This window comes from Xiphophorus hellerii, chromosome 8 (assembly GCF_003331165.1).
Source record: "Xiphophorus hellerii strain 12219 chromosome 8, Xiphophorus_hellerii-4.1, whole genome shotgun sequence".
Lineage (NCBI taxonomy): Eukaryota > Metazoa > Chordata > Actinopteri > Cyprinodontiformes > Poeciliidae > Xiphophorus > Xiphophorus hellerii.
Genome location: NC_045679.1, coordinates 16,168,354 through 16,187,434, shown reverse-complemented (window position 1 = coordinate 16,187,434; position 19,081 = coordinate 16,168,354). Strand labels below are relative to the sequence as shown.

The following is a 19,081-nucleotide window of genomic DNA, read 5'->3' as shown; positions in this document are numbered from 1 at the left end:
CAGATTACCTGTGATTACAGCTCTGCAAATGTGTGTTTGTGTGTATGTGTGTGGGCCTGGGCAGACCCAGACCCAGCAGCCTATAGGGAGTTGTTGCCCCGTAGGCTTATAGCCCTGCTATAACTTCATTAGGTGTAAGTAATGGCACTGAAGTCCAGGAGCTCATAATGTAGAACCAGAGGCCCCATCGGCAGCCAACTATACCCCATCCCCCCCACGGATATTGCTCTGGTATGCATGTGTCAAATATTTAGTTGCACGGACAGAATACATGACATTGCGTGTGAAACTGAAAGCATACTGAAAATTTGAACAAGAAAACTAAATAAATACATTAATTCTTACCAGACACATACAGGTCTACAGAATAAGACTTGTATGTGTGTGAATAAATGCTTGGATCGAATATAGATAGGTAAAAATAATTGATCCTAAACTCTTGAAAATCCATACAATTCACACCACTGATGTAATAAACACAGTCCAAACATGGTCAAAATTCTGCTGACAGGCAGATTGAGGTTTTTCCTTTGTTGAGGTGAATGAAAGGATGAGCAAAAATGTGCTGCTTCTTCAAAAATAATATATTAAACTCCCAGTTTAAAGCAACTTAATCTTCAACCATTGCACTCTCAGGTGTAACAATCGATTTCAAGAGGTAAAGATTAAATTGCCTTATCTCATTATCCATATATCCCATTGCTTTGTAGGTTGTCACTCACCCTTGGCAGTCAACCAGATGAAAACAAAGTCTGCAGATAAAGGAGAGTTTCTATAGAGCTGAATTGTCATTATAGAAGTTACAAGGTTGAATATGCATTAAGAAGTTGGGATGTAATGAATTATGATACATGTCACAAGAGGGAGATGTAACAATTTTGTTCAAGATAACAATATGAGATGAAAGTAATAGTTTCACAAAATGCTTTGTACTTTATAAACAGCTTTAAAGATTATGATAAAGAACATTATGTTTTTTTTAAAAATGTCTGACTACGTGCATTGTATTAATTTGTTTTCTTTACAACAAACAACATTTCCTACACATTAACTCTTTTATAACAGGATCAACAGGCTGATGTAGCATCCTGAATCAAATGTTGGGGACAAACTGGATTTAAACATTTTTGGTCTGTTTTTTAGCAGAGGTGTTGCATTGCAATTTGGGAGTAAATTATTTATTGACAAACAAACCACAGTTTGTAAAACTGAAGTGTCATGTGTCTGTTCAAGTGGTGAGCAGCACAGGAGCACAACAGGGGACTGTACTCTCACCATTCCTTTTCACTCTGTACATCTCAGACTTCCAGCACAAAACAGACTTCTGTCATCTCTAGAAATACTCAGATGTCGTCTGCTTTGTAGCATGGAGTAGAAACAATCATCTTGAATGTGAACCAAAAAAAAGAGATGATTATAATTTCGATGGAAACAGGGTGAGATCAAATACTATTTCCTACATTAGAGAAGAAGTGGTGGAGGAATATAAATGCTTCGGTTTTCAACTGGACAATAAACTGGACAGCTTTAAGCCCACACTTTCATGTAGAAAAGTCATTAGAAATAGCTGTCAGATGTTGACAGGAATTGTGAGACAGAGTTTACTTTGATGTGAAATATTGTAGTCATTTTACGAAAACTCACTCCATGAGATCTTGCTATACCTTCACTAAACAGAATAATTTCTTATCTAGATTTTTTTTAATTTACCCACCTTTGAAACCTTTTAGGATGTTATTCTGAAAGACAGCATTCGATATTTTCCTGGATGTTTGATATAAAACGTAAGAGAACATCCATCGGGAAGCAGAGCCTGACTTCTATGCCATCTACTACTTGTCTTTACTGGTTTTATTTGAGTGGACCAAAAGATATGTCTTATTTGAATAATCAGTCTGGTCATAGTCAGCCACACACACTGATTGAGGCACACATCTCACTGCCAGCGTTGGGCCCTGTTTATTTATTTGTTATATGTCTGAACTTGCCTGTCTTGATGTTGTTGTGTTGTAAGTGAGTCAGAAAGGGGGCCCTTAATTTAATCAGTGGGCTCTCCTGTTGGATTGAGACTATCCCGCAGATCTATGGTAATACACAGCCCGGGGTGGAGGACAATTCCATTAGTGGAGGACAGTGACTGGGGCTGATAGTGCTACAGATAGGACCCCCTTCCTTTTTCCCCTGGCTCCCTTTGGCTGACTGGCGCTATAGCTCCTTCATCCTCAAGTTTTCAGAAGGCTTTGTGCAACTCGGAATAAATCTAGAGCCTGCAAAAATAATGTAAAATAAAATATTGGCATATATATATATATATATATATATATATATATATATATATATATATATATATATATATATATATATATATACTGTATATATAATCATAATCTAATTTCTTAGCCATTTATTACAGAAGTGCACATGTAAGACTACATTTTTATTATTTTGATCATCATCTTAGCATCACTTGTGTGTTGGTGTATCAAAAAATGCATCACAATTTGTGTCTTGTTTTTAAAATATATATGTTGCTTACTTTCTCTTACCATTTCTGGTCTTTTTCCTATGTCCAAAAACAGTTTGGAATAAATATTGAAAGCTAAATTAATTAAAATGTAGGTCACCAGGATTTTCATTAATGCAGACAGAGCATTTGCATAACATAGCATTAGATTGACAATGCTGTTTGGGGGTTTTCTGCTGTATTTGAGTAGCACTGAAAATACAAAAATTTAATTCCGTGCTCTTTCCCCGTTTTGGAAAAACAATGGATTATATTGGTCTTAGCAGAGTACAAGGTGTAAATGAGACAAATGAAACATAGTCAACCCTTTAACATTGGATCAATACAAGATATATATTTTTTATTTACTTATTCATTGAGACTGTGTTTACACCAACATAGACACATAGTAAAATTGAGATTATTCTTATACAAACTTATAATTTTTAGCTTTTGGGAGCTAAAAATTAGAATTTAAAAAAAATACTTTAGGGTTTTAACAAAAGCCAAGGAACACTTCATTCATGACTACTATTGCTTTTTATTGTAGAAACATAACAGCCAAGAAAGATATTAATCGGTTCTTTCCCCACAACTTAAATGATGGTATTCAGCTTCCAATGTAAGCTTAAAATATTGTATGAATAAGAAGAACTATTCAAACACATCAAATGAAACATATGAGCTACGGTTATTTTTCAGAATCTCGTTAGCCTGCCTGTTGTATCTGCGCTCTGAATCTTCTTCTAGGCTTTGATGAGGTTATTGATTATACTCCTACAGGTTGACCATTGGTATTTGACTGGAATCATCAGTGACTTTTTGAAAACCAAAATCAGCTTAACAAATGTTCATACCAGTGCAGTAAAGGCCCAAGGCAGCATAAAACATGTATTGCTCCAGTGTGTATGCTATTCAGAGACATTCACAAGGCATGGCTAGATTTAGTTTACATTTTTCAGCCAACCTTTACAAAGTTGGGCCAGCAAATGAGTCAGACTTGGCCAGGCTCTGATAAAGCCTGTGATGAAAGCCCACCACTCTTGTTTTTATTGTCCACTCTCCACCAGGCGGAGTGTTGTGGGAACTCTGGAGACTTGTGGCTGCTGTTTGATCACACTCTGGGAGTCTGACCTGTCACTAAGTGGTGGCAAACACAGCCCACACACAGAGCAGCGAGCATCGACAAATCTATATGTGTGTACGTGTTTCCCACACACAGTGCCGCATACCTCACCAGAGGAGGCAGGTCACAACATGTCAGAGTGTTGAGGATTCATAATGGCCATTTAGCCTTCAACAGCTAATATCAGCACTGCTGATTTACAAGGAATTGGGTTGTTCTGTTCCTGTACTCAGGAGCTGCTCAGGGCAAACCTGTTTGAAATTAGACTGTATTAAAGTGTCACACTAAGGAACACAGATACTGCACCCCTTTATATGTGAACCTTGATGATAAAAATAAAAATAAACTAATTCCAGAATTTGATTTCTAACCATCACAAACCTTGGACTCGTTTCCATAGTTTGAAGAATGCCAATTGGTAACCAGCTGTTTGCAGCCAGAAAGAGTGACAGGGACCGCAGGGACCTACTGAAACTCTAGGGAATGACAGAAGCATGGTGACAAGAGATGACGGCGCCCTCTCTCATGCTTGTGTTCCTAAACTGCATAGGACAGCACCCTCAGCAACAAGACAAGATGGAGATCATACACAATGCTAGGCTAATAGCCACAATATGCTCTGTTGAAGTCAGCTTTGATAGAGGCTTGGCTCCATGATCACTGCTGATAGGGGAACAGCGTGACTCGTGGATGTCGGATTGCATATCGGAAAACAGTAATGCATCGTCAAACTGGTTTCCAAGACTACAATGAGAACTGGGCAAAAAAATTTTATAAGTTACAATAGTGTTTAGTGATGGGTAAGCAATGATGAGCTACAGGATTTGACCTTAAATTCAACTGGAAAACAAATTTCTGAAAAGTGTCACTTAGGTGCTAATGGAGACTGTGTTTGGTGTTTGTTGGATATATTTGTGGCAGTGGTGGAGTGTACACAACATGTCCATGCAGATTTGACTAGACAGCCAAGCAGATAACATTCTGTAACAACTCTTTAAGCTTAGCTTCTTTAAAAAAAAACATGCACATTTTACTGGCCTCTGTGACCAACTGGAGACCAGAGAGACATTGACATGACCCAGATAATAGGCCCAAAGTCTTGCCTCCACAATTTGATCAATTTGCAGTTTCCTCACAATCGCAGGCACCGTGCTGTCCCCCGCAGCTACTCTGAACCCCTCTTCCCTCCCTTCCCCAACACCCATCCATGCAGACACATTGCATAGTCGCCACAGCAAGATGCGCTGCCTTTCTCCCCTTTTCCCCCCAAATCACTGCTAAGCCTGCATGATGCCTGCTGCCGGGACACAAACGTGCTCTTGCTCCTGTCATCTCTTAGCAGGCACAGACAGGAGAGAAAAAAGCTGACAGTTTGTCTTGTACCATATGCCACGTGGCAGCAATGCCTAACTGATATGGCCAGAGTTTGGGTCACAGCCAACGGCTCCTTTATTCTATCTATTTTATTTTCTTTCTTCCTTGTATGTGCGTGCATCTTGAGTGGAAATGTTAAATATAATCGCTGTGCTGTCAACAGGGTGGATTTACTGCCTCAGCCCAGCAAGACGAAAGAGCTGTGTTGGCTGTTATTTAAAGAATAATAGTACTCAGATATCTTACTCTTTAGTGAAATTGCTCCACTCATTAGACATAGGCAGTGGTATACAAAAAGATATTTTTTTTTCTGCAGAAAAGGAGAGTTAACATTTAGTTAAATCCCCTCCTCCCCTTTGCCTGAAGAAATATTAGTTTTCAGCACATCCTCTCAGTCATGAATGTACCTGTGGGGTCTTTTCTTACACAGATCTAGGAGAGGAATTTGAGCAATGCTGTAGGTAGTTTAAAATTGACTTGTGTAGTTTTGGCTTAGTGAAAGCAAATTTGTTGCTGATGATGTTTTTAACCCCTAAGATAGCACAGCTTTGATCCTTTTCCACACAACTTGAAGAAAGGCAAGTCACAGACCCTGAGGCTACCCACAAATGTCAGACAATTAGGTGTTTGCTTACACCTTGGATGGGAGTGAGGAGGACATGTTAGGGTGAATGTATTTAGAATATTTGGACAGCAGGTATGGGAAACTGAATGTGATATGCTCAGTGCCTCTAAAACAAGCTGTAAAGTGTAATTTTATATAAATAAAAACACAAGGAGAAAAAAGCCAGCTGAGGGACATTTAAAACAATAAAAGATCACTAAAATCAAACAATTTCAATAAACCCCATTTGCAAATTAGACAAAAACCTCCCAAAAGTGAATGAACAACATACTCAAAATCTCTATAAATATAAAATGTCCAGGTGATGATCTTGGACATTGTATTTCATCAAACAATACAAAGCAGAATAGTCGAACACTCAATACTGCGGTTTTATATTTTTGTACTTGAGGTTAAGCTTGACTTCCTATTTTGTTTAGGTTTCAGTGTTTTGTGTAACTTTGGTAAAACTTCACTGCAAGATCTGATCAAGACATTTATTATTGTATTTATTAAGCTGGTATTGAAAGTAGTTGTCTTTATCATGTTCTAAAATGATTTAAATGACTAGTGTAACAAAGGCCAGTTCTAAATGAACCCTTTATGTAAAAAAAAATAGCAAAGTGGCACAGTTATTATTTTAAAAATATTTACACCAAAGAAACCTCTTCATTCGATGGTCCCTGACAAAAAGCCTATGGATGTCAACATTAAAGATGGTGCTGCTCAGTAGTTGGTTACAGATGACATTTCAGATTAAATAAATGTTGTGAAACAGTAAGCGCAAACTGGTAGAGCAACTCTCGGACTAAAATGGGCTAAAACATTAGAAGTCCACTGACAGCTGACAAGACGTCTACAGAATACAAATGCAAATAACTTTTACCTTTAACATTATGGCATGCCATATAGACAATACATACAAAACATGCTTCTGTTAAAGGTGAAAACTAACATTTTTTCTAACGTTTTGAATAATCTGTTTTAATATGAGATGGCTATGATGCGTCATCTGTTGCAGCTGCCAAACCTGGAACAAGGACATCATGGTCACCATTTTCGCTCGGATGGTTCCTTTCCCACCTTCGCTGAGAAATCAAAGGGGAAAACAGGAGCTGATGAAAAAAATGACAAGTGAGTGACAGATGCCTTGAGGAGCTGGAGGGATGAGGGGAGGGTGATGGTGGAGGTGCGTTAGCCGGCAAGGAATAGCACTACGCCACAGGTAAGAAGGTGCCAAAGTAGACGTCTGATGCACCTTTGATGGTGCCGGCGGGCAGCGGTGACACAGGTGAGAGGCGAAGTGAAGGGGGGGACCTTCCAGGCTCTTCACAGCTGCTTCTTTGCCCCTGTCATACACATATTCACATGAAAGGAGCTTGAGAAAATCCAATTCTGTTTTTTGAGCAAGGAGGCCCAGTCAAAATTATATGACAGTTACACAGTAAAATTACAATTTCACCTTTTTATGTGGCTATGTAAGGTTTTCAAGTTGGTAATACTTGAAAGAGGTCTATAACTGCAGGACAGATAGTGCTGGGGAAAGCTGGTTTGGGTTGCCTGGAACCACAATTTGTCTTGTGCATTGAGTTCAGCAGTTTTTCACTTGTTTTCTTTCTTTAATCCTTTAACGTCCCCATTCTCATCCCACTACTTCATAACAGGTGCATGTAATTATTGACTGTCTCATTATTCTAAATGGATAATGTGCTAATTTCTTTGTAGATAACCCAAACATTAAGCATTGAATTTGAGCCTTCCTTCTGGAATTATCTAATGTGGAGCAAACACCAATGTCTACAGCTGACCTTGATATGACCAGTGCAGCCAGAGTTTCTTTTAGCTTCGCAACATGTTTATTTGTTGTGTTGTGTGTGCTTTCCAGACTCTTTTCTGCTGTTTTACTTTTGACAAGACGACAAAATTGTACAACAATTATGTGTGTTCTTTTAAACCAGCATAAAAACAGACAAAAAGTTAATTTTGAAGTCTCATGATATCCTCAGTACAAACATTTTGCAAATAGATAAAATTTCCAAAGGAGACAATAACTTATTCACTAAAGTCAGTTGCCTCTTTGCGTCAACAGTAAGTAAGTTACTCACTGATAAAGAATTTTTTTGTTTATGAAACAGTGGAAATCCAGCCTTGTTTTCTTACTTGTTTTTGAGGTTTTCTTAATTCCAAATTGGCTCAGTTTCCAGTGATTGGAAAAGCATCACCAACATATCCTTCAAAAGGTGATATACAGTGGTGGCAGTGTGGAAATACTTTTCTATAGCAACAATAGAGAAACTGTTAGAGGATGCAAACTAATAGAGAGTGAATGGAGATTCACCCTCCAACACAACAACAACCCTGAACATGCAGCCATAGCTACAGTGAAATGGTTCACAGTAGATCATAAAATCATATTCAGTAAATAAAAATACGGTTTCCAGTTAAGCCAGTTTCACCAGATTAAACGTACCTTTGAAGAAAATAACCTTTAAGCAGGTATAAAACAAATTTTATTTGTAAAAGAACATTTAAAAAATCTTAATTTTCCTTTCATTTCAAAATACAGCTTTTGTTGGTCACATAAAATGACAATGAAATAGATTAAAGTTCGTGGCTATACCGTGATTTTTTTTTATAGTGCTACGTACTTTTGTATGGCACTCTATCTCTTCAAATGCGGAACCATTTAGAATAACTGAACATTTAACATTCATTTTCTTAATAATTATTTTTGCCTTTCTAATACATTTTCCGGTATGTTACTTGCATTTAGAGAATACTGGAACATGTTAATAGTCTTCATCACATCTACCGATAGCTGTCAGTCAACCAGAAGTATTGGTTGTTTTAGTGAATGGTAGATCACTCATAGAAAGCCCATAGTTTTCTATGGGTGATATGGTGTTGAGGACAACATGCAACCCCACACTGCAGATTCAAAAGAAAGATTTGAACAATCAAAAAAGCAACTCTGCTTTTCTCCATGCAGATGAATTATAAATTAATCAGAGGTTTAATATTTTATTTAGGCGCCCTCAGTGGCGAACGGGGCACCCATCTGTCTCTCTTCTCTCTAGTCAGCCATGGCATGTTTGACTGAAGTGAAAGAGAAAGAGAACCTCTGACTGCCTGCAACGGAGCTCTTTGCTGCTGCTCAGTGTCACTGCCACTCACCCGCTGTCCTGATGTGTTCGTTTCCCTCCACCTCCATTAATGTCACTGTATTCCAACACGCTTGCAAATGGAAACCCATACAGGTCCTCAAACTGGGGAGAAGGGGAAAATTTCATTTATGTTTTAGGTGTACATGGATGCTTAAAAGACAGAACAAGAGTGGTATTTTTTGGCATATAAGGTTTGCATTAACAGATCTGTCTTTGAAATTCTGCTTTAAAAAATCTTGTTTTGTACTTTGGTGACCTGGTCTACAACTGAACTCTGCCAGTTGTAATCCAACTAGGCTGGCTATGGCCCCACAGTTGGTGAATGGAGATGTTTAAAGCACACTGAGTGACAAGGTGCATAAGAGGTCAGCATTCTAGAGGGGCGACCAATTGGATCATGACCCATGAGGGACAGATATGGGCAAGGGATTTAGCCTCAAAGGTCGCACCGGGGTCAAGGAGTGTCTTGCATTCCAGACCCCTAATCCTTTCCCTGCTGTCTGGAACGCTGGCCTTCACTGTTCAACACATCCATCCCCACATGAACAAAAACACACACCTCTCGAATATGCTGTGCCTAAAACAAACTTGCACCTCCTGCGTCCACATCGTCACCCTATTTGCCTTGAGCAGAGAAAGCGTGGACTTTAGGTGCCCCCTCACTCAATTTTCTGACCTTCCACTTAACCACCCACCTCCTACAGGGCCATAGAGTTTCTCCTCTGCTGAGACATCAGAGTGGCAGGGATGTAGGTAATTTGTCAGGGGAACCCAATCCCCACTGTTCACGCATGTGTGTGGGGGTGTGCGCACGCGGTGTGCGTGGCCAAGCATGTGCGTGCACTGGGGGCTTTCTCTGGGAATTTCTCAGACTGTGTCGCCAGTGGAGGCAATCCCAGACTGTTCAGTGTCAGCGGCTATGTAAGCAGTGACCATAATGGCAGCCATGAATTGGAAGCTAGGGCATCCTGGCTACAGTGATTCGAGCCATCCATCAGCCTTATGTGAAACGCATGTCATCCAACACCGTGCAGCATTTTAGGCCGCCTCTGTTGAACACATATATCTTACATGCAGGACAGATGATTTTGGAAGTCGAACCTGTTGACATTTACTCCCCAGTATCCTATCACACACTTAAAACCCACAAACACAGTGGCAAAACTACCCCTGCTGTGGCTTGCACTAAAACAGCTTGTGTGCAGCAACATACACTAACCATCAGCCTCTAAATGTTTGTGTTGGAGCAGCCCTCCTGCCGGGCTTTAGTTGAACCCCCACCCCCAAACCCCCTACTCACTTCCTATCCCACTACGCTATACCAAACAGAGCCAAATAAAACACAGGCTAACATAATGTAGCAGCATGTCAGCGGTGGGCCCTGGAGCAAGTCTGAAACATGACCCACTCTGTACCAGCCATTAGGACAAGAGTTAAAGCAGCTACGGTTTCGTTCTTGCCGCACAGCCCTTATGTTGCCCAGTGCAGGGCCTGTATGTGTCTGCTAGCAGCAGATTGAGTGATGTATCCTGTGTGGCTATAGTGTGTACAGAGGACCAGAGGGAAGTCCCAGTAGGGGACTACTTCTCCCTTGGCCCACAGGCCACTGCACTTCATCAGTTTCTCCAGTGGGAAAGGCTTGCCACTGGATCTCAAGACATGACTAAGCTTACACAGAAGACAAAATCAGGTAATCCAAGCAAAGACACAAGCTAAATTATAAAAGGTGTCATTTCTGATTTAAAATTAGTAACAGTAAGTGAATGCACTAAGTGCAAGTAAATATCTTTTGAAAATAGTTATTAGCTTGTGTTGTGACTACTCTCCAAGTGTCAATTATGGAAGATTTGGCAGCAATGAAATCCGTAGATCACACAGTTCGTTGGAATTAAATTGTTTAGATGCTACACCCAAAACACAGGAAGATATTTGCCTGTCTGTGACACGAGCAAAGTGTGTCGGGAGAAAAATAAATTTTGAAGAGATTTGCAAAATGTGGTCACTTGTAATCACTTGTGTTGCTAAAGCAGGAGGAATTCTGTTTGAGGGAGCACCTCACTAATTTCTGCCTTGGAGACAGAGTTAAAAGAATCACAAGCACATGGGCACATGTCAAAGCATATGGTCTGGCACAGTTCCTAGGCTCAGATACAGGCCACAAGCACAGATTCAGTGAAGGTGAGAAATACCTTGCCTTCTCTTGCGTTGATGATAGTGACTCCAAAACTTGAGAGGCATGTAGGGAATTTCTCATGCCTCAGCAGGAAGCAGGGATCCCTTCTCACTCTTTGCACAGATAGATTCAGAAGACATACCACTCAAAACCTTGCTAATCTTGAAGCATGCAGTGTGGCTACTGGTATCAAGTGAAACAAGGTCGTCTGACAAATTTTCTACTTAGAAAAAAAATAACACATGTACCAGATTCCTTTAGCTTTCATGATGCAGACATGTTTTGTGCAAGGCCTGCAGTCAGGGTTAGTATAAGCTTTACATCTCGTAAACATATTAGTCCTTATTAATATTTTAGTTTATTTTTTCATATTACAGCCACAAACCTGATAGACCAACACAAAGTTGTCCTTAATTGTAAAGTAAACAGAACATGATTTTCAACATTCCTTACAGATACAAATCCCACTTTTATTAGCAAAATACTCCACTCTTAGTCAGACGGAACAGAGGATATTTGTGAATAAATTTTACGACCTGAACTGGGAATTTGTACAGCCCCTCTAAAGCTACACTTTACCTGTTGATGACTTCTTTAATGCTTTCTTACTCAGTCTGTCAGCTTAAGTGGACAATTGTGTCATATAATTTTCATTTTCAGATGCTGAACTTTGTTCAAAGCTATTTAGACATAAATAAAACTTATAATATTGTTTCACCACAAGCTTCAGGAGATAAAAGAGGGTTCAGGTGGCTTGTTGAAGCACTAGGGCATATTTTAGAGAAACTCTTTTGATAGAGACTCAAGGCGAGGGAAGTTTTGAGTGCAATTGAAAGAGTCTCCAAACTTAAAGCAGTGATGAACAGTAGCATCATGTCATTAAAGATTGACTCAGACAGAAATGAGGAAACAGAACTTGATAAAAGCCTTGAGAATGAGATGGACTTAATTCACCAAGAAGATCATCTAACTGTGTGAGAAATTTAACAATCTGGCAGAAAGTGGAGTCTGGACCCGGGCATTTATGAAGAGTGTGTATATGGCTGAATAGAAACAGCTGGCCTTGCTCACCAAGACCCAATTCTGAAATTAGGAGAGAGGAAGAAAAAGAGGACAGACAGCCACAGACTGGACTGTGGCAGCGCTCACGACATGTGGAGCCTTTTTCAAGCTTTAGGGGTTGAATCATTGCTTCGTGAAGTGAAGAGGAAGCTTTGGAAGGAAAATAAGGAAGAATAATCGAGAGAAATGGAACACGAGCCAGAGCAGGCGAGGAGAGTTGGTTTACAGTGCAATCAGCATTAAGGAAATTGGTTTGCACTAGCTCTTTGAGTAGAGAGAGGTGATTGATGCTAAGTTAGGCTAGCAGGAAGGAAGTGGAGAAATTAGCAGCAGGCCAGGGCACTGAGAGCTGTCAACTACTTCCTAGTCAATCCAGGGGTGTGAGGTACCCGGAATCCAGTGCCAGACCTCACGTACCACTTGTGTTGGCTTTTCATAGTTAGCATTGTGCTGATATGATGCATGTACATAACGCAGAATTTTTCCACAAACTATTTTCAAGCAGTTTATTTGGCCCCTTTCCAGAGCACAGCTCACTCGCCTCACAAACCTTCAACGGCACTTCACAACAGCACAGCAGAATCTCCGGGGCACTGTGTCAAAACTTGGCTCAACGCTTGCCAACAGTGTAGCCATGTCAAGCCCCTGACAATAGTGGTAGTAGCATGCAGGCATTGTAATTAAGCACGGCAACAGAGGACAGATGCAGAAGGGGAGAAGACACAAAGATGCCCTTGATACCAGAGTGTCGCGTTGACAGCATTTCCTCTGACAGCTTCATCTCGTAGGCCACTGCAGAAGCCCTTACGTCTCCTGACATGTGCTTTACTCATCCCTGCCACAATCCTGTGTTTCCTCAACTTGACAAGAAAGATGGGTTGAAAGGAAAGAGAGAATGAGTTGGATGCAAAGATATTATGACGGTCAGTGTGGGCTTATAATAAGGGGAAGAAAAGGAATAAGTGGACAGATTTTACTGGCACAAGGAGATATGATGGTTTATTCTGAGCTTTAGCACAATGACAATTAAATTTGAATTGTGAATCAACAGTATATTTTCTTCAGATAGTTCAGCTCTGGCAAAAGATTAATTCTAAACATCACCCTGACATGTTACTACCAAAAGAAACATAATACACAGCCAAAAGACATTTTAGTGGCTGTGGCACCTTGTAGTGCTAAATATCACATAGTTCATACATTCTACTCAATCTAATAGAGAACCTTTCAAAGCTAAATAGGTCCTCAACTTTCCTGAGCATCTAATGTCAAACAGATCAAACAGAAACTGAAAAAATATTTTCAATCAGTCTACCACTGAATACAAATGACTATCACATTAGACTGAATACTCAGCAGTTTTAACTTAAAATAGAGAGAGAACAAGCTTTAAGCAACTGGCTGAAAAATCTACACATTGATTGAGTTGTTTTGTTTAGTGTTTTTACCAAATAGACCAGTAACATTCCTGGAAAATACATGTTGTCATGTCCTAATGATGTTATGTGTGAAGAATTTACAAATAGCTGCATATATATTTGCATCGTCCTCCAGGAAAATGACATTTATTTCAGCCTTTAAGTGCTTTTCAAATGGAGGAAAATAGAAAGAGTATCATTGAGGAAGAGCTGCATGGCTTACTGCTGAGAAGGTAACCAGATAACTGAATGTGGATGCACAGAATATAGTGTGCTTGGAGATGTTTGTGCCTTGGATCACAGGATGAGTAATTTACTGCTCAGGAAGAGAATATAGGCAAAAGACTGCTATTTACAGGAATTACTCTAAATGCATCTGGATCTCTTAAGCAGACCAAAAATGTTTGGTACAGGTGATCAGGTGGTGGGCCTGCTGTCTGAGGCCCAAAAGACAGTGCTTGAATCTGATTTTTCACTCTTCAACCGGGTTTTTACACACAGAAAATGACTCAACAATCCCTCTAGATCACCAGAGTCACAAAAGTGACAGTATGTACCGGAAATCAAGCCAACATAAACACTAGCAGATCCCGCAGCAAATTCGAGCATGGTTCCTGTTTCACTCTTTTTTTTTTTCTTTCATTTTGTCTCACCCTATGTAAGTAAGCTACTTTTTTTGCAAGTAAAATACCTTAGTTTATATTTTCCCTCAAAGCAAATGTGTTTTATTTTGCCACTGTGGCTCACTTTTTCTCATTTATAACATTCTCATCAAATTACTGTGCAGCTCAGAACAAAACAGACCTCAGCTCTATCATGGTAAACAGTCAGAGACACAGTTGCAGGGAAAGGTGAGCAGCTTGTGAGGCACCAATGACCTTAGCGTGTTTTAATTGCTGTGTACATTATCCAACCCAATTTTCCATTGGAAAGGTTACCAGGACAGATCCGGTGTGTTTTGGGCTGTAGCCGTCTGTCCTGTATCAGAGGCACTTCTCAGAGCTATGAACTAGTGCCATTATGTAGTGTAGCAGTTGCCTATTATGGAACCTATGGACACAGACTGGTGGAGGGACATTGCTGGCCAAGAAGTACAACTGATTTTCTTGACAAGTTCTCCAGCTGTTTGGGTGTCAAGAGTTGATCCTCTCCTCCCAAGTCCTGTTTGATCTATTACATCTGAAGGGAAATTCTAATACGGCAATAGGCTCTCCACAAGAAGAATGCAATTTGGTTTTATTATATACTCATTTAATTAAATGGTAAAAGTTATAGTTTTATATGAAGTATGTACCTTTTTAAATATGCCACAGGGATGTTTACTTAAAAGTTAAAGGAATAGTTAACTTTTAACTCATTTTCACCAAATGACAAAATATTACAAGATGTTCAGAGGAGTGAGGCTGAATTACCAGTGAGAACAGTTTTCCGTTGAGTTCAGATTTCTGTTCACAAGGACCATATAGCTGATCAAAGAAAAGCTTTCATTAAACTTCCATCACTTTTTAATTACTGACCCTGGGGAGTTGGCAAGTTATCAATAACATTTTCATTAAGATGTCTGCTGAAAAAAAAGAATCATGTCACATACTACTTGTCAAACAACTGAACTGCAAGCTTAAAGCTGTTTAAAACACAGTGTAACAATCAGACTGCTTCTTTTGCTGGATATGCTTATTGATCTTTTTTTTTGTATCTGCTCCTCATGAACCATTACTAATATTGGACTTTGTATTGTTATTGTCTTCACAAAACTTAGCTTAGTAAGTTTTCCTTTGAGTATAAAATCCATAATTTACTATGCACAGTAGAAACTATTTATGCAGGTAGAAATCTGAGAAGGTAAAGGATGAATATGCTTTGCGACAGATTTTGGATGACCATGGCCACTTTTTTCAGGCCAGTAGACTCCATATTTTTGTTTGTCAAATGACAGAGGTCCAGAAGAAAAAGGGCTTTTATGACCTGGTCTAAATGTAAATGGATGCCAGAATAGGTTAAATTCCAAAGATCTAGTCTCTTGCTTAAGCATTCCAGATTCTCACATGCAGAATGTGTTTATAGAGATTGCATGGCAAAAAGCCAAAAGCCATTTTTTGTAATTTGGGATCCTTAAAAGAGAGGTTCAGTGAGACCAGCTTAGTGAAAGAAAGATGGCCATTACAAAGAAGCCCATTTTTTACAAAGCACTCTGGTTCTTTCAGGCAGGATTGAGTTAATGTCCCTCTCCTCCCTCCAATCCTCTCATCCCTTCGCTGCCCCTCCTTTTTTACCATGACTCGCTGGCTTGATTTATCTGATGGAAGGAATTCTCCTCAGAGCTCTGGCTCTGGTGGTATCCTTATACTGTAACCTTTTCCCCCCACCAGATGTTCCTCTCTCAAAACATGGTAACGATCACCCCTCAAATCCCCCGGACAAACATATCAAGTGGTCTATATGTGTTTACGTGGATAGCCGCCGACACGAGCAACATCCACAGTTACAGAAGCACTGGGGGTTGGAGAGAAGGAAAGAGAGGAAGAGACATATTGGAATGGCCGATACTTTAAGTTCAGCAGTTTCCTGAGATCTAAGCACCTGGAATGATTTATCGTATCCTACGTTTTTACCCAGAATTTTCCTTTTACATGCTCTTATGATTCAGTGTTGTGCATTCCAGTGAGAGAAAATGGCTGGGGAGATGCTATAAAACCTGCTTTTAGCAGAAATAGTAGCTTATAATCCCAATTCTTATACAGACAGTCCTAAGATATTGCATGTTGTTAAGTGCAAGAAAATATACAGTCTCCAATATACAAGAGTAGTAAGGATAGTTAAGGGGATTTTTCAAAGGGAGGTTGTGTGAAGTTATCACAAGTATTTCCTTTACATGTACTAGGAAGATTTCATATCACAGTAAGTTTCTAGAAAAGTGAAGAAATTCTCAGACTTTCTTTTGAGTCTGATAATTTCAGACTCAGAAGAGAATTTCAGACTCTAAATTCTTCCAAATTCTAGAAAGCTAACATCTACTCAGATGTGCCATCCTTTTGTTGCAGATTTGAACAATTTAAAACCACTCTAGATTAAAATGATAATACATAGGGGCGTCGCGTGGCACAGTAGTTAGAGTGGGTGTCTCAAATACGGAGGCCATAGACCTCAATATAGTCATCCCAAGTTCAACTCCCATCCTTGGTTCACTTGCCACTTGTCTTTATAATTTAAAATAAAGGCCTCTAGTGCCAAAGAATTTATTTAAAAAATATATATATAATATAAATGTATTACAATACAGTGTTAACTGAACCAAATTTATCACGTTTTATTTTTTCCTGCTGCCACACACCTGACTAAAATGAATGAATGATTAGCAGCACTTGTTGGCATGAAAAGGAGGCAATGCAGACTTAATGTCAGATTTTTGCTTGTATCATCTTGTAATGCTAATTTGAAATAACATTTTTTGTCAAACTGAAATCAATCTCTTACAGCAAGAGTTATTTTGAGATCTACAGTATTTGTCTCCCTGTTGTGTTAACAGTCAGCTAATAAAGACTTCTCATTTTAGCCAAAAGCACAGTGTTACAAAACCATTAAAAGAAACCTCCCACACTTTTGAAACATTAATCTTAAATGATCTTATGTAGAGACAAGTTACGAACATTATGAAAGTGACTAACTGGTAGCTACTAACAAAGCTAAAGTTGATGGTCCAGAGCTTGATATTTCACAATTTTTTAGTGAATCTGAACTTTGAAACAGATAAGATTATCTTCAGTTAAAAATAAAAAAAATACTTTGACTGACCAAACCTACACAGATTAGGTTTTTTGTAGTCTACTGTATCTTTTTTTCCTGCAAAGCAACATGTACTGGACTAGTCAAACCTAGACTTGAATCTTTTATACTAATTAGAATGCAAAATGGACAATACTTGAGACAGGAAACGAAACCAAAATTTACAGCCATGTTTGTAAAAGTGCAACCTTTTATTATTTGCTAATATAGTGCACCATGTGTATGATAAATTACTGGCTGACAAGCTGTTATTCTTGGTTTTCTTCACTTTTCAACAAATGTAAATTACAATTATTGCAATAAGTTGTCCTTTTAAGGCTTATTCAAACATTGATTTATTAGTGTAGTCTTTAAAGACTTCAGAATAGGGGGATGTATTGTTTATACTGAGTTCTGCACACTTTACACAATATTTATGCATTAGAGATTCCACATAAACAATTATTACACACAGTTTTAAATGCCTATAATTTCATAATAACACTTATCGTCTTCACAGATAATAGAGGATGAGCAGGAGAGATAGAACAAAACATAATATTGATGATGATGGTCCTACAAAGGATAAGGAGGGCGTACGCTACATCAGGGCTCTGACAGTTTTAACCGCCTCAGCCAATGTTTGTCACATTCAGCATGCATGAATTCTTGATTCGATGTGCCTTAATTGATTCAGCTCTGCCTGTCCCTGTCTGTCTGTCTGCCCTTTCTCACTCACTGCAGTTTTCTGACAATCTAGTATTACAGTTCCCTGTTCATCTGCTGATGCAAGGAAGGCGGGGAGGACGCAGGCCAAAGTAGACACATTGTAGGAAGAAGAGCGGCCATAGATGTTGCCCTCTTGTGACCTCCTCTGTGATATAGTAAGCCTCCAAATGGCAGACATTATGGAGGATCAAGTGCTTCAAAGTGTGCCAGGCAAAGATGAAACCCTACAGGACTCATACATGATGAACAGTGTTTTTTTTTTTTAGCAGGAAAAATCCATGATGTAGCCACCATGACACCCACACCCTGGAGAGCAGGCCTACCACATGTTGCATCAAGTAGCCGAGAGGTAAAGTAAGAGATATTAAGGGGCGAGGCTTCTCTGAAAGTAGTTAATCATTACAAAGTGCTGGTTTATGGTTTGCACTTGATACACTTGCATCAGTATTTGTTTCATTTTTATCAGTATTGACAAAGGTTTACTAACCGTCAATTTTCATCTCATCTGTTTACAGATTTTGATTATGGGCTTATAGAAGATCAATTTTTTATTTGGGGTTAACATGCCACTTTTAGCTCACTGTGTCCTGTTACCATGGTGTTTTGATCAAGGGTGGCAATTGCATCTTTCCTACAGTGTGTATCAGGGTGTGTAGGCGTGTGTGGGTGTGTGTGTTTTTGTTTTTCACAGAAGAGTTGTTGCCTTACACATTTACCTTGGTTGTTCTCTAATGAGCCCTGCCAATCACAGCCAAAATTGATTTCCTCTTCCTTTTATTGTCATGGCAGAAGTATGCACCGTTTTGAGTGGTTCCGACTACAAGTGATGCCCTTCTCCTCATCTCATCCTTGGACTCGGTGAACGGTGGGACCTGAAAGGGATGGACAAAAAACATGCTTCATAAACACCTCAGTCTGTGTGTGCATGTCAGAAGGGCTGATGGTGGTCACAAACCATTTCAAGAAGGAACACAAATGTGTGTAGAAAAAATGTCTTCTTTTCGTTTAGTGTGTCATTTGTGATATGAAAACAATACAAGTTAATAAGATGATGTATATAGTGATGAGGAAACATGGTGTTTGTTTGCATAGTGGGCTAATCTCTTCTCATTCTGTGTGAACACAGGTGAACACATGCCGCCATTTGGTCAGAGATTGTGGCATAT

General features: G+C 39.3%; 1 long non-coding RNA gene across 2 annotated transcripts in view; it reads right to left on the bottom strand.

The window, feature by feature from the left end:
- Positions 1-2,843: 2,843 nt before the first annotated feature.
- Positions 2,844-19,081, bottom strand: part of LOC116724790 (uncharacterized) — a 71,437-nt gene continuing 55,199 nt past the window's right edge. For both annotated transcript variants that reach the window (XR_004340278.1, XR_004340277.1), the window contains 3 exons: positions 18,632-18,787; positions 8,782-8,873; positions 2,844-6,956 (listed from right to left, as the gene is read on the bottom strand). This is a non-coding gene — a long non-coding RNA (uncharacterized LOC116724790). The remainder of the gene's footprint in view (positions 6,957-8,781; positions 8,874-18,631; positions 18,788-19,081) is intronic.